This window comes from Pseudopipra pipra, chromosome 19 (genome assembly GCF_036250125.1).
Source record: "Pseudopipra pipra isolate bDixPip1 chromosome 19, bDixPip1.hap1, whole genome shotgun sequence".
In the NCBI taxonomy this organism is placed as follows: Eukaryota; Metazoa; Chordata; class Aves; order Passeriformes; family Pipridae; genus Pseudopipra; species Pseudopipra pipra.
This window is the reverse complement of record NC_087567.1, coordinates 2,431,401-2,447,735: the sequence shown is the minus strand read 5'-3', so window position 1 is coordinate 2,447,735 and position 16,335 is coordinate 2,431,401. Positions and strand designations below refer to the sequence as shown.

General features: G+C 55.3%; 1 protein-coding gene across 6 annotated transcripts in view; it reads right to left on the bottom strand.

Annotated features, from left to right (window-relative positions):
- The window catches only part of PIK3R6 (phosphoinositide-3-kinase regulatory subunit 6), a 40,889-nt gene extending 24,744 nt beyond the window's left edge, over nucleotides 1-16,145 (bottom strand). For 2 of the 6 annotated variants that reach the window (XM_064675645.1, XM_064675651.1), the window contains exons 1-2: nucleotides 15,851-16,145; nucleotides 12,472-12,654 (exon numbers count right to left, since the gene is read on the bottom strand). The gene's annotated coding sequence lies outside the window, so the exon portion shown is untranslated. Of the gene's footprint in view, nucleotides 1-3,723; nucleotides 4,430-6,868; nucleotides 7,030-12,471; nucleotides 12,941-15,850 lie in introns of those variants that run through there. The other 4 variants (XM_064675646.1, XM_064675650.1, XM_064675649.1 and 1 more) reach the window with 4 other exon arrangements.
- Nucleotides 16,146-16,335: the final 190 nt, after the last annotated feature.

Sequence of the window (16,335 nt, the reverse complement as noted above, 5' to 3'; positions counted from 1 at the left end):
CAAAAAAAACCCAACAAAAAAAACCCCACAAAAAACAACAACAACCAAAAAAAAAAACAAAAACAAAAACAAAACAAACAAAAAAAAAAAAAACCAAAAAAAAACCAAACCACAACCAAGCTATAGGTCTGAATTCTGTGATTTCCCTGACATGCCCACATTTATGGCTGGTAACAGGGAGCCCACCTCCATCATGCCCCAAAGCAGCACAGGCATCAACAACAGTGCAGTGCCATCAGCCCTCAGAATCCCTCCAAGCACAGGCAGACCATCAGCCCACACTTGTCTTTGTTCCATTTAGGATCTGCTCTATTTAATTTGTAGGTTTAAAACCTAACTCTGCCCAGGTAGTTCCTAAATCTGCAAATATCCATGACCAAATCCAACAGCTCTGCAGCTGCAGGAGGAGGTGGATGGGCACATGGAGGAGTGCCACGGCCACACACCACTCGGGCCCCGAGAGCATCCTGCTCACAGCAGCTTCCAGAAGCCCTTTAAAGGTTTCCTGCAGCACATGAAGTCTTCTGAACTCATCCCAGCCCCTTGTAGCCTCTGTTCCTGACCCCGGGGCTGGATAAAGGGTCTGGCACTGAGCCACTCCAGAGGATTTCCACTGCCTGCCAGGCAGCACCATGGGGGCAACTCCTGGCCACAGCTGACAGCAAGGACAGGGGTCCATCTGCAGGCCAGGGGCTTGTTATAACCACCTCCCTGCCTCTACCTGCACAGCTGACAGGCAGCTTGGTCCAGGGCTGGGAGCAGATCTAAGTCTCCTCCAGCTCAGCTTTATGCCTTATACCTCAGAATTGCATCTCTGGGTACTGCTGCAGTGATGGATGTGCCCTTTCCCCCAAGGTGACCATGCTGGGGGGCAGCAGAGATGCAGAGCAGGGCAGAGGGTATCTGTCAAAGTCAGGAAACCATTTCTCCCTCTGCACCCCATGCTGATGCTGCCCACAGGCTGTTCCTGTCTGTGACACAGTCACCTGCCTTCCCCTGGCACCCACACTGCCCAGCTCAGGCACCAGCTGGTTTCCTGGAGGTGCTGAGCAGAGCAGGGAGCACGGGAAGGATGCCCTCACACCCCAGTCACCACTGACCACAGCACTGGCAGCCCACACTGAGCACCAGCCACGTGTCTGGGGCAAATGGGGCTCTGCTTCTGCAGGCAGAACTGGGACGTGCCCCCTGGTATGCCAGGATCTGGGCCGGAGGAGAAGAACATCAATTAATCCTCCTCATTTCAAAACCTTCAGATCACCCCCTGAATCACTGGCTACAGAAGGAAAGGGAATGGTTGTCCCGATCCCTTGCCTGCACAAGAGCACCAAATGCCACACAGCGGCATCACACAGAGGACGAGCTGGTTGGCACTGCCACCCTCAACATTAAATGTCCTGCTGGGGAAAGCACTGGCTCCCCGAAGCCGTGGGAGACCCGAAGCCTCTGAGCCGAGCGGTGGAGCCGGTGCCGCGCTCCGGGCTCCTCTGCCCCCTGCCTGCCGCAGGAAACAGCCCGTGCTAAATGTGTCCGTGGTTTTCCACATCCGCATCCTACCTGCCTGAGCGTGGGAGGGGAGCTGCTGGCCAAGCATGAGACCTCCGTGACAACACTCGGTTTCTAAATTTAGCTCAATGGGACCAGATCAACGTGAGCTCCTCCTGCCTGAGAAACTTTGGTTCTCTCTTCACCTGTCTGCTTAAAAAGTGCTCATTTTCCTCACTCTCAGCAAAGAGCAGCTGAGACTGAATCCACAGTCCACATGCTCACTCTGAGTGCTTGGGTCTCCTAAGAAAATTCAACATAAAATGACAAAAACTGGTCCTGGGCATGTTCAGAGTCCAGTCACACTGTCTGTGGGAGAATGGGTAAGTGTCCTATGAGAAGAGGCATGAAAGGACATACATAGAAAGAGGCTGGTGAGGAAGACTGGACTCAGTCTGGTTCCTGCCAGGTTCCAGCCACTGGTTGTCACTTGGTCTGGCACAGGAACCTAAATGAGCAGAAAATCACCCCTTTTCACTGGGGTTGCTTTCTGCCTGCTTTGCTCCCAAGGGTGAGGGTACCAGGGCTACCAAAGGAGGAGGAGGGATGAGGATGGGAAGGGTTGGACCACATCAGCCCCAGTTTGGAGCAGTTTGGACAGCAGGGCCACATTTGCCCTCCCTGGCCATAACAGACAGGGCTGCCTGCCCTGCCCTCCTGGGCTTCATCAGGACTCTCCTGACAGCCACTGGCCCTGCAGTCACCCCAACACAAATTCAACCCCAGTCACATGGAGGGGTTTGAAGCCTGTTGTTTAGCCAAGGACTAAATTCTGCCTTTATGCAGAGCACAGACAGTTGCCTCCTGTGGACATGAGGCTGCTCCCCAGTCAAGGTGCCTGGGGAGGTTTGGGGTGACATTAATGAAGCCAGGCTGGTGTATGTCCAATGACCTGATCTTGGCAGCTCTTGTGCTGAGCAGGGAGTGTCAGGGAGCAAAGACCCAACCTAGGCCCCTCTGGGAAGGCTGACCATGGGGGATGAAGCCCATCACCTGGCAGGGAGCATTCCTTGAACGTGACCTAGGAGCCACATGCCACTGCAGGGACACAATGACCCTCTGGAGCTCCAAAGACACACTTAGAGCTGCTGATTTGGGTGAAAATCCATTTTAGCAGAGGATGTGTGGAACTACAGGCACAGTTCCACACAGAGACCACAGTGCTGGTGTCAGATCCCTGGGAGATGTCACCCACTGACACCCAGAAACCTGGGGTGTGGCAGGATCCCTGTCACTGCACCAGGAGGTTTCTTGGCTTGCTGAGACAGGATCAATCCCCACTCTCACCCTGTGTGCCTGCCTGCCCCACTGTTCCCAGGACACAGCTGCCATAAATCCCCTGGGAGACCAGACATGGCACACTGGGATGTGGTGCTGTGATGCTTTGACAACTCCTTCCCTGGAGAAGATGGAGAGAGATGTCCCTTCATCCTCTGCTTTCAGGGACAAGTCCCTTCTGGTGGCACAGGGCTAAAGACCTGGCACCTGGCTAAAGACCACAGGGCTAAAGACCTGGTTACAGACACCTCTGTGCTTTGTGCCCCTGAGCCCTGACCACCCACATGCCAGACAAGCCCCCCATGCCCAGGGCTTGCCCAGGAGCTCTGTGGGGATGGATGGCAGGTACAGAGAAGTGTCTGAGCTGCACTGCAGCCCCCCTGCTGCATCCACGGATCCAGGCAAGCCAGGTCCCCCTCTCTCAGGTTTGAATTGCTGCCCTGGGGTCTCATGCACGGACACTCATCCAAGGGGACTTCACTGAGTCCCTGGACCAGACTTTCAGCATTAACTGTGCCTGGTCCTGAGATCCCAATGCAGCAGACAGGACTTGCTGCCGACCCAGAGGAAGGGGAGCACCAGACATCGAAGCCCCCCTCTACAGACAGCCCTCTCTGCCTTCCACACCTCTCCCAAAATGACTGATCCCTGCCAAAAGTAAGGAGAACTGTCCCCATTTCTGGGGATGGAATCTCCGCTGGTCCTTGTGGACTAACTCAGACCTTTCACCTGCCCAGAAGGTTGGGGTGGGACCCCCCCCGGGACCCCCCCCACCTTTCACCTGCCCAGAAGGTTGGGGTGGGACCCCCCCAGAAGGTTGGGGTGGGACCCCCCCAGCCTGGCCCTGGAACCAAAGGAGGGACCCTGTCCCAAAGCAGTTTGGATCCGCGCTGCACTCACCTTCCCTTGTGACCTTCCAGCTCCCAGGAACACCGCTCCTTTTAGGGCACGGGACCTTCCCGGCAGGCACATTGGGAGGAGGAGGAGGAGGGAGGAGACAGCGGCAGGTCAGGCCCAGCTGAGTGCAGCAGGTGAGATCTGGACGCAGCGCTTCCTACTGATCCCTACAGCAGATCCCTGCAGCAGATCCCCACAGCAGATCCCCGCAGCAGATCCCCACAACAGATCCCTACAGCAGATCCCCACAGCAGATCCCTGCAGCAGATCCCCACAACAGATCCCCGCAGCAGATCCCTGCAGCAGATCCCTACAGCAGATCCCTACAGCAGATCCCCACAGCAGATCCCCACAGCAGATCCCTGCGGCACCCACGCCGGAGCCCGCACACGATGCTGCCGAACTCGGGGCTCGCTCCTGCTCCTCGTGCCTGTGCCTGGGCTGAGCAGGGAGCCCAGCTTGGTCCCCCGGCACAGGAAAGCTCCCGGTCCCAGCCCTCACATGCCCGCGGGGCGGTGGTACATGAGCTGAGGGGAAAGAGGGCGGTGCAGGGTGTAAAACAAAGCCGGCAAGAGGCAGCAGCCTCTCAGTTCCCCGATCGCACCCGTGGGGGTTTCTCTGCTTTCTGTCCCCCTCCTCCCCACTTGGATCTCTTCCCTTCCCTGCAGCAGACACATTTCATCCCATAACTGGTTATTTTGCTGTCTGCCAGCTCAGCAAGACCAGAGACTTCTCTGCATTCATCCCACTACTTTGCAGAGCTGCAAATCTCCACTTCCTCTGTGCAATTCTTAAAATACCCATGGCATCAGCTGGATTTTATTCCATTTGCAGGGAAAAAAATTTAAAAGGGAAGGGAGAAAAGTCACATTTCTCCCTTCAGGTTTCAATAACTATGAGATTTATAGTGAAAAAAAACCTTATTGACTCAAAAGCCACCTTCCCCAAGAGTTTGAGGCAGTTATGAGAACCATCTGGTTATATTCTTAAAAATAAAGAACTTTGCACTGAAATTACCCTGGAAACTGGCTGATAAACCCATGGATTGAAGGGCTTTGCAGCCTCATCCTCCTTTTCCAAACTACCAGGGGGCTGGAGACAGCATGAGCAGGACCTGGCTGAGCACCAATCCCTCCTCAGACCCCTCCTCTGCAGGGCAGCAGTCGTGGGGACCCAGAGGTGGGGAGCCCCTGTTTTTTGAATCAGGGTTTGTTTTTTTTTTTTATTTTAATAGAGCAGTTTTCTGCTCTATTTGATCTGAGATGATACAAGATGAAGTGCAGTCCCCTTTCAGGGTCATGTCACTGGGGCTGGGATCTTCCAGCATCTGCCTCCCTCCTCACCTCTCCATCCTTTCCCTGCTCATCCCACTGAACCTCCTTCCTCCTGAGCAGAGGGTCTCCATTTGCTCTGGCCCAGGTGTGCACAAAGAAACAGTCACCTTCCTCCAGGGCTGTCCCCTCCCCTGTCCTCACAGCCAAGGATGGTGGGGACACCACACTAATGCCCTCTCCTTTCTCTGTCATTGGCAGGACAGACACCAAAGACCCTGTTGTGAGGTGGGTCTCAGCAGATCACACATTAACCTCTTTGCTTTTTGAATGTGTCTGGAGGGTCCTGTCTGTGGCTGGGTGGCACCACCAGGTTGTACAGACAGCAGATCACTGGCCCCTGTAGGATCATCAGTCCCTACTGCACAAAGAGCCGAGCTGGGCTTCTTGACCTCCCTGAAGGAGGAGCCATGTTCACTCAGCCCTTGTTAGATTGCTCTAAATATATCATGGGCTGGCACCCTTACTGGAGTCAGACTCCATCCCCTGCAGTCCCAAAGGTCCCTGGATCAGGCTCAGGACTATGTGGTCCCATGTCCTGCCCCAGGGAGGGCTCACCTGACCACGTGCCTCCCAGCACCCTGAGCAGCTGCAGCCCAGGCAGAGACAGCCAGAGCCAGGCATGGCACAGCCACAGCCTCCCCACCCACAGGGATGGGGGATTTTTGGAAGAGCTGCCAACACACTACCAGCAAACACCCAAAAGCCTTCACAGGTTGCAGGCGAATCCAGCCTGACCAGCACCAGAGCTGAGACCCAGGAGGCCACCTGGGCCATGTCCCAGCCCTCCAGCAGCCCACCTCCCCCTCCTGTTCCATTCTGCTGACATTACAACAAGCACAGCCAGGCACAGCCATGGGGTTGCCTCCGCTGCAGGAACAATCCATCTCTGCAGGAAAGCACATCCCCATCCCAAGAAAATGGTGTTTCCCCCTTAGCTCCGTGGCAGGAGTTGAAGCTCAGCCCTTTGTGTGGCCACTGGGGTGAGACTGAGAGTCCAATACAGAGGAACAGAGACATGTCCATCCAGGTGAGTCACTTCAACCCATGGTACTCAGTGGAGGGAAGTGACTCAGCTGTCCCCTGCAGGCAGTCAACGAGGGGATGCACAGCCCCTCAAGAAGACGTGCTGCTCTGTCTCATGGGCTTTAAAAAGCTGTGGAAATCACCAAAAACCAAGCCCCCTAGACTAAGTGAAACACATGAGACACAGACTTAGTGATTCAGAAATATCTGAAGCCATGAAAGAAAACCTAAAGCCAAACCTCTTGGCAGTGCAAGCAGGGCTAGCAGCAAACAACAGGCTCCTTTGGGAAGCTTGGCTGCACTATCCTGCCCCGTTCTCCAATGTGTCCAGGTGTCCTCTGCTGCCTGGCACACCCTGCCTTGGATCCTCGATGCCACTACCTGGAGCTCTGCTGACCACAGCCAGCCCTGGGGGATGTCCCCTCTCCCACCTTTGCCCAAGGGCAGCAGTGACAGCAGGGCAGTCCCAGCCCATGGAGCACACACGTTTGCTTTCTTTGAGTTATATTTAGTCCCGCTCTGAAGCCAGGCTCTCCACGCCTCCTGCAGCCCTGTGTTTAGTTACAAATTCACTACACGGGCACATCTAAGGTTTCCTGTGGTTGTTTATCAGCTCCACTACAAGCGCTCGAAAAGAACCGGTGCCTTGCACAGGCACGGAGCGTGCAGAGCTGCTCCCTGGCCGTGCTCTCCCCTCTCCCCCATCCCACCACCAGTAATGCCCCGATCCCAACTCTTCCCATCCCGAAGCAGACAGCCTGGCTGGCTCCCGGTGCGAGGAAGGATCGTACCAATACCATTGTCAGCGAGGAGCGAGCTGTTCAGTGCTGGAGCGTCCTGAAGGGAGCCGTGGTGAGCGCTCAGCCGCAGGGCACACACACGAGCACAGCGTTTCGTCACGGGGTGACAGATGTCCCGTGGAGCAGCCCAGAATTCACCACCCCCTCGTGCCTGCCCTCCCCCTGCATTGCCTTTGGGTGAGACTGGTTAGAAAGCAGCACATCAGAGGCTCTGTCTAACGTTACACAGCTCGGCAGTGGCCGCCCAGCCTGTGCTTCCTTCTGGATCCGGCAGCGCTGGCTGGAGCACAGGTTTCAGCTGGGAGCCAAAGGGGGATGTGTGGGCTCAAGGGCTGCTTCTCCCAAGTGAACCTGAGGGTCTGGCAGTGCATCCTCTGGGCTGCTCGGAACTGCAGCTGGCAGCTCCCAGAACGCTGAGCAGCTGCTCCTGTGGAGCCAGAATCATCCCTGGCAGCAGGACAGGCTGATGCTGCAGGGGAGCCCATCAGAGGTAGGTCTGACATCCTGTTTGCACCCTCCTCTTAAACCATGTCCATCTGCCAGTGGAGCAAATGCTATTTCTGGCCCTGATCCCTACCTCCAGCCCAGCTGCACAGCTCAGGTAGGAAAGCAAGACAAATGCAGCTTTCCAGCCTCCAGCCCTCCTTATTGTCCAGCAACAGCAGCTCCAGGCTCCCCTGAGGACCTGAGCCTTGGCCAAGGATAAACACCAAGGGCAAGGATGCTCCGCCTCCCCTTCCATCAGCCACCGAGAGCAAGGGGTCTCAGTTCAAATGAGAACTGAGCAAAGCTTTGGTTCTGAAACTCAAACCCCACAGAAAGATCACCTGTCTCCCCTCTGTCCCCATTCAGACACACTGTACGAGTGGAGGGGACCTGCAGAAGAGGTGGAGGGACCACGTGTGCTGTGGCCCAGCCCAGAGCCCCCCTTCTGGTCTGATTTTCAGATTTAGCTCAAAACCTGGCAGGGCCTGTGGTTTCATACAGCTCTGACATGAAACCAGATGCTCTCCCTTGGGCTCTTACTGCCAAGGAAAAGCATCTTGAGCTCAGACTCTGCTTTCCAGCATCTCTCTGCGGCGCCGCTTTCCTGCTGGTTGCTCTGGCAAGACATGGCCCTGCCAGGAGACTCGTGCCCATGGAGGGACAAATAAAGGATGCATCTTGGAGCCATTTCACTAATGAAACACCTTTGCAGCTCGTACTGCAGAGGACTGTTCATCAGCCCATCAGGACTGAATGAGCCCCAGAGCCCTTTGCTAAAGCTGGCGTGGAAGTCGAGCAGCTTCCTGGACACTAACGGCCCTTTGGAGACTTCCTTGCCAACGTCACATTTCATTCTTTCTAAGGAAAGAAACGAGTTTTCCGGAAACATCAGCTTTTTAGATTTAGCATCTCTTTCCATTCCCAGAGACGGCTTTGGAAAAAACAATCAGAGGGAAAAAATACGTGTGATTTGAAAACCAGTGCCAGGTTTGTGCGCGCAAACAGCCCAGAGCTGCCCAGCTGAGGGGGAAATAAAAGCAGGCAGAGCTCAGGCTCCCAAAGGTGGCCAGCCTGGGAGAGGCCAGGCAGGGAGCTGGCTGCTTTCCTGGGGTGGAAGAGGCTGTAGGATGGCAGAGCCATTCCCTGCCTCCACAGGGAATGGAGGCAGTCCCTGCAGCCTTAGACATACTCTGTGTCACCAGCTGGAAGAGAAGAGTTCTGAGTAACAGAAAATCCTTATAGAACCATGGAATGGTTTGGGTTGGAAGGGGCCTTAAAGCTCATCTCCTTCCACCCCCTGCCACGGGCAGGGACACCTTCCACCAGCCACCAGGTTGCTCCAAGCCCCATCCAAGCTGGCCTTGGACACTTCCAGGGATGGGGCAGCCACAGCTTCTCCATGCAACCTGTGCTAGGGCCTCACAGCTCTCACAGTAAGGAATTTTTTCCTCATATCCAATCTAAACCTACTCTCATTCAATTGGAAGCCATTCCCCCTTGTTCTGTCATTCCGGATCCTTGGAAATAGTGTCTCTCCATCTTTCTTGTTGGCTCCCTTCAGGTACTAAAAGGCTGCAATTAGGTCACCCTGAAGCCTTCTCTTCTCCAGGCTGAACAAACCCAGTTCCCTCAGATGCCCCATCCCTCTGATCATCTTGGTTTACCCCTCACAAAGAAATCTGGGGTTCAGAAACATCAGTTTCGGGGTGTGCTCAGGACTGTTTGCTGCAGAACCAGCTGTTCCCTCCTGGCTGCAGGAGACCCTGAGCAGGGCAGGGCTGGTGCTGCAGCACTGGGGGTTGTTCCTTGCAAACTCTGAGAGCGTGGCCACTGGTAACACACAGGTACCAACCTGCTTCACCTGACCACAGGTCCAACCTGGCCACCAGACCATAAGAGACCTCCATAGGGGCACCTGTATTCAGAAGCCTCAGTGGTGAATCCAGCACTTTTTATGATTTAAGCCCTTTGTCCCCAGATGATGTGACGGTGTCTCAATGCCCAGCTCTGTGCAGGGACACGGGATTGTTCTCTCCACAGTGGAGGAGCTTCACCCAACCTCTGCTGGAAGCTGCACTAAGGTGACCACACCTGCCTGACAGTGGAGTGGAGGTCACTGGGACTCAGGGAGGGCACAGGGTGATTGCCCATGGACTTGGGGGGTCACATAAGGAGGGTGACCAGAGTCAGAGTGACCAAAGCAAGCTGTGTGTGGCACCTACTCCTGCTGTCAGCAGATAAGCAGGCTGGTGGTGCTCTCTTGGCACTGCTCTGGCAGTGGAGATAGAATGATGTGACAGCTGCTGACAGGGCTAACACAGAGCACAGAGAAGATTAGCAAGGAAGGGATGGGTATATGGTGTTGTACCAGGAAGGCAAGGTCAATAATGAGATTTGATTACACGGTACAAGCAACAACAGAAACCTCAGCTTTCAGTAGGACCACAAGCACCCCTGTAACTCCAGTCTGGTCTGGAGAACCACAGCACAGATTCACTCACAAGCAAAACCCATCCCAGCACAGATCACTCATGACAGCAGCTCCCTTGGAGAGCTCCTGCCCAAATCACATCTGATGAACGGGGCTGTTTTCAAGGCATGTCACACCTCAAAACAGAAAGACGTGACTCAGCCAACACAGCATCTGCCTTCAGAACAGCCATTAACACCAGCAAAGCTCACCAAAGCAAGAAAGAAACTGGGAAAGCAGCTCCTGAGAGCTGAGTAGGAGATGTGTCAGCATTAGGAAGGCTGGGCACAACTACAGTGAGAGTTCTCTTGGGTCAGCACTCTCCCAAACATTTGGAGCAGAGGATCTCCAAGTGAAAACAAGAGTTTGGGTGCTGGGGAGTGGTGCTGCTCCTGCCCACACCCCAACAGGCAGCTGCCACTGATAAAGGGTGGTTATGGCCTGTCATAACTGCAGCTGTGCCCACCCCACGTATCACAAGGTGATGGGGAGGGGGCAGTTCTGAAGGCACTGGTGAGATGGTGCACAGGGCAACCCCTGCCAAAGGGGCCACACACAGGTTGTACATCAAGATTCTTGTCACCTGTGGAGTGAGTCCAAGCAGGACAGCTCTGAGACAGCTCACAGGATCCCCAGGGGAAACCATCTGAACCAAAAGAGAGAACATGGAAGCTGCTCCAGTGGGGATGTTCAGGTTGGTGCCTGGCAATGGGGAACAGTGGCCAGTCTCCTTCCCCACAGCTCCTCCACGAGCAGAGATTATCTTATTTTTGAGACAAAAAGGAAAGCATTGTTCGTGTCACAGAACAACCTGAACACTTGTCCAGGACACTCCTGTAAAACCACTGGTAATTGCCCTGATCCATCTTACTCAGGGCCAAGAAGTCTGATTTGAGGCCAGCCAGTCAGGAATATGGACAGGCAACAAATAGTGATGCCCCATAGCTGTATTTCTTTAGGAAGCAGGGCTAAACCCCAAAATATATGGCAAATTATTTTAAGGTAGAAACACCATCAGAGCTGATATTACAGCAGCCCCCCAATACCTGCTGTCAGGGCAATCCTGTGCACTGGAGCCCCATCTCAGGGCCAGCAGGGAGAGCCCCCAGGACAGAGCTCTGCAAAGGCCCAGGTCTGGTCAGAACAGCTGGAGGCTTTGAGGACTCAAACTATTTCCTCAGGTCAAATTAACATTTGGGAGAAAGCTGTGCAGCTTGAACAGCTTCATGTGACTGAGCACAGGCTGCTCATGGATTTTGCCAAACTGACCCGTATTTCCTTCCATTGCAAATGTAGGATGTACCTTTAGCTGTAAAGGCTGAATTGATGTCTTGTGGATTTGGGCTGCCAACAGAGGGACTCAGAAACATTGGGAAAGCCTTGGGAGCCACATACTCATTCTGTAACCCCAGTACCAAATAAGTACACACCTAAAAGTTTGTGTAATACTCAGAGGTGATAAATCAGCCCTTGAAGCTCAGAGGAATTTGTTTCTGTGTTCAGCCTTGGTCATGAAACAGAAAGAAAAAGTGCTGCTAAGTTGCACAGACACTGGGAGAGCTCCCGTGGGAGTCAAGAATATCCCAGGGAGCAGTCAGGGTGCAATGGCTCAGTGCCTCTGGTGCAGACAGAGAGTGCAGAGGAAAGCACTCAGAGGAGGAGGACTAAAACGTGCCTGTTGCACAGAGTTGGCTTATCTACATTTTGTGCAGTTTTTTGCTTCCTTTCTGGCCGGGGCTCTGCGCTCTCCTCGTTATCGCCGCTGCCATCGCTCTTTATTGCCCGTCACTGCTGCAGCGCCCGGGGCCCCGAGGGACAGCTGAGGCACCAGGCCAAGGGGAGGGGAAGTTGGGCAGCCACAGCACTGCACAAACAGCCAGCTCTGGAGTGTGCACCACGCCAAAATCTCCAGCACAGGGCTCCCTCCGGCTGGGTGTACGAGAGCTGCCTGCGCTACGGGACGAGGAGCTGGGATAGAGGAGCCCCTGGTGATGGCTGGGAGTGGCACTGGGCAGGTGACTCTCTTCCCTGCAGCTGGGAGTTATTTCACACAGAGCAAAATGAACAAGCATGAGCTAGTGCTGAACCAGCCCCAAGCCAGTGATGTAACTCACCCATCTGGGCTGTCTGTGCAGGGGATGAGTGAGCAGCGAGTGCCCGGGGGCCTGGAACGATGGCCAGCGCAGTAACAACATCAAAACTACCCTGTCTTCTCTGGGGCTCAGGCAGCAAAGTTCCCACACTCCTCCCTGGGACAGACTCCAGAGCAAACCCTGTTTCCCCCCAGGATCCTGCTCTCTGGCAGGGTGCAGCAGGAGAAGCTCTCACAGATATTCCTTTCCTGTGGAGAAGCAGCACATTCCTCATCTCCAGCACCATCGGTGCCCCCTCCCCTAATTCTTCCTGAGAAAAGGAATCAAACTGCCCCTGTCCGTGGCTTTCCAGGTTCTTTGGTCCACCGGGATGCAGCACTCATGCACACACCACCACCCTCAAAGGCATAAAGCATTCCCCAGTCACAGGGGACCAGCGGAGCAGCAGGTGCCGCTCAAGGGAACAGGGAGAAGTTAAAGCAGAGGAGGAGCGACACAATTCCCGTGCACAGACCCAGGAGCAACGCGTCCCACGGAACTCTTACCTGCTTCTTCAGGGCAGGCACCGGGACCCCAGCGAGTCACACACACTCCAGAGGTCCCGTCCAGCGCGGGGGGCACAGGAGGGTCCGGGGGGTCGTCACGGGGGCTGCTCTGCCCGGTGGGGAGGTCGGTGGGGGCCGGCAGAGCGTCGGGGCGGCTGCTGAGCTCTGCAGCCACTTCAAAGTCTGCACGGCAGAAAGGGAAGCGACGGGTTATTTCAAGACAACTTCCTCTTTCACAGAGAAGTCCCCCAAGGAGAAATCTGTCCCCGCGCAGGTCGCGCTCGCCCGGCGCTCTCCGGACGTGCAGGAGCAGGCGACAGAGGGCTCGGTCCTGCCCTGCCTCTGATCCCCACAAACCAGCCGTGCAGGTCGGGCTGCTCTGGGACGAGCCTGTCCCGGGGCAGCCCTGGTGAGCCCTGGATCCCGCACAGCCCCCACCGTGCCGCCGACCACCCCATGCCGGGGCAAATCCGGCACTGCCGCCTCCCAGCTGCACACCCAGGACCTTGGAATAAACAGCGTTGCTACGAGAGACGAGGAGGAGTCCATCCAAGAGGACAGTTTTCCAGCTCCCCGTTCCAGGCACAGTGTTCTGTGCCTCTGCCAGCACCTCCTGCCCGGAGCATCTCGGGCACATCTGCCTTTGCTCAGTGCCAGCCCCTGCCTGCTGCCAGCTCCGGGATGCAGCCTGGGCAGGGGATGCCCGGCCCCTTCTGGAATGTGTTCATGGAGAAGTTTGGCTTTGCAGTGACAGAGGTGTTGGCTGGAGCGGTCTGGCTGTGCTCAGCAGGGCGTCACATTGTCACCACTTGTGACTCGGTGACAGGAGTGCAGCTCCCGGGATGAGTCTGAATAGGGCCCTGGATGAGGCTGCTCAGGGCTGCTGAGGTCTGCCGATGTCCTGGTGCTCAGTTAAGACTGGGATGTGTTGGCATGAGCCCAGGCTGGCATATGGGAGGAATGCATGGATACAGCAGACAGCCCAAAGCAGGAGATAAATGTTGATCCCTATGGGATGTGGGTGCAGGGCTGGGATGAGCCTGCCAGCTCTGTCATCCCAGAGAGCTGCTGGAACACAAATGTGTGTGTCCCATGCTCTGCTGCACAAAGTGCTCAGGACAGACCAATGCATGGGCCAACCCCTCTGGCCAGCGACTGCCACCACCAGGACCGTCCCCATTTGTGGCCAGGGACCTGCTAGGTCAGCTCTTACCCAGAGCAGGGTTTGAAGTGCTGAGCTTTGCTGGGGTAAGTGAGCTGGGGGGAGAAAGTACTTATGGATGGAGTGTGGGAACTGCAGCTGATGCTGCATCACTTCCCATCTTCTACATGAGCAAAAGCATTAGGTATATTACATACCTGGGCCCCAAATTTAAAAATAACCTGCTTCCTTCCTGACTGGAGAGAAAGGCAGTTAAACTGGCTGTCAGCGTTACTCACATTCAATTCCCGTTCCTTGCGCCGGTGCCAAGTTGCCGCGCGGAGCAGCATCCCCATTCCCATCCCCATTCCCATCCCCATTCCCATCCCCATTCCCCCTTCCCCCACCCGCCCCAGCAGCCGCCCCGCGGGCAGGAAGGCTCCGGGGAAACAACAACAGCAGCACACACCAGCACACGATAACATCCTCGTTTCCCCTGTCTTGTTTTCATTCACAATCGCTCCCATTCATGAAGGACACACACACACACACACACACACACACACACACACACACACACACACACACACACACACACACACACACACACACACACACGTGTCCTGGCCCCGGGACAGAAGCACTGCAGAGCCCGGCCACTGCAGGCACTGTGGCTGTGGGATGGACACATGGAGTCCTGTTTGCAAAGCTTTGTCCCTGCTGGAGTCAGAATTAGCACGTTCAATGTGCCCAGGCTGCACAATTCTTCAATTGTCCCACGCCTGACCATCCATCTTCATGCCATGTTTGTCTGTCCTTCCTCTGCAGGAGTTACCCAGGGTGCAGGGGCTCTGGCCACATGCAGAAGTTGTCATGATATCCTGTTCCCCGTGCAAATGCCAGAGGAAAGCCAGTGCACTCACAGGAGTGGGGGATGAGCCCCACATGTTGCAAAGGAGAGGGAAAGAGTGGCTCTGGTACATGGCACCCCCTTATCAGATGTGTTCTCACTTTGCTGGGGCTTCACAGGCATCTTTCAAGGCCAGGATCTCCCACATGCTGCTGGATATTTTCACTCCTCCCCTCTCAGCTGGTCACTGCAGGCCCCAAACCTTCACCATTCCCCTTATTTTCACTAGAATTAGACTCTCTCCAAGTGCACAGCTATGGAAGGAGGAGGCCAGAGACCTTCCTTGGACTGTCCCCATAGCACACATCCAGCACCTCCCTCATTGCCACCAGCTTTGGGATCCCAACCCAAAAATTCATTTAGTTAAAGGGTCCTTCTGGAGACCTTCCCCCCTTGCCTTTTCCATACATGCCATCTCTAGTCACAGCAGCAGCCCTCCTGGTGCAGGGCCACGTTCTCTTGTGGCAACACGTGGAAGGGGGAGGAAGGGGTTGGTTCTCCGTGTTTTCTGCAGCTGATGTCATTAAACACTGAAACACAGCTGAGGGGCATCCTGAGAACAGGACAGGGAACTGTCAGATCACCCCAGATAACATCACACTGCTGGCCATGGAGAGAGGAAGAGCCAGGTATGACTCTGCTCAAACAAAGGCTTTATTCAGAAGACTAAAAAAAAGTAGAAAAGAACCAACATGAAGTAGAGAAAGAATCTCTTGTGCGGCAAAACATCTCTTTCTCCCTGCAAACACTGTCCTCTGTGACTTAAAGTTATTGTGGGAGCCTTTCTTCTTCACTTCTGTGCATGACAGGGGTACACAAGAGTTTTGGAGCAGTCTGAATCTCTCAAGTGGAAAAAGTCTGTCCCCTGAAATGGTCTCCTGATACTCCAAGGGCTGGAGCCCCTCTGCTCTGTATCCAGGCTGAGAGAGCTGGGGATGTTCAGCCTGGAGAAGGGAAGGCTCTGGCGAGACCTGAGAGCCCCTTCTAGTGCCTGAAAGGGCTCCAGGAGAGCTGGAGAGGGATTTGGGACAAGGGTATGGAGGGACAGGACAAGGGAGAATGGCTTTAGCTGAAAGAGGGTAGATGTAGATGAGATATTAGGAAAGAATTTTTGACAGTGAGGGTGGGGAGGCCCTGGCACAGGTTGCCCAGAGAAGCTGTGGCTGCCCCATCCCTGGAAGTGTCCAAGGCCAGGCTGGATGGGGCTTGGAGCAACCTGGGCTGGTGGAAGGTGTCCCTGCCCACAGCAGCGGGGTGGGATGAGACAACCTTTAAGGTCCCTTCCAACCCAAACCATTCTGAGATTCTGTGAAACAGAAAAAGCTCACCTGAAGCACCAATTCAGGAGATGAGGTTTCCAGCCTGGAGAGGAACTTGCTGCCCAGAAAGGGACTTTCCTGCCCCGGGAAGCACGCAGCTCTCTGTGCTCCTGAGGTCCCACCGCTGCCTGAACTCGTGCCGGCAGCAGCAGCTCCCTCTGAGACCAGCAGCGACTCACCAGGTCTGGGTCCCTCCCGGGGGTCACACCTGGCCCCTCACAGCCCCTCTCTCGGCACTGGCACTGACAGGGCTGGCAGAGCAGCGGTGGCAGTGCCAGCCCTGGCATCAAGTGGGGCCGGCAGAGGCGGGGCTGTTTCTCCTCCCCATCGCAGCGCTGACGTTCCGTTCCTATTTTGGCCATTGCTCCACACCCTCCCCGTCAAAGGGGAGCTCTGGACAACTCTCCTCCTGCCCTGCTTTCTATTCGTGGATGCTTTACTTCTCCCTGCTTCAATTTTCCATCATTACGTGGCTGCTTCCATAACATACCTCC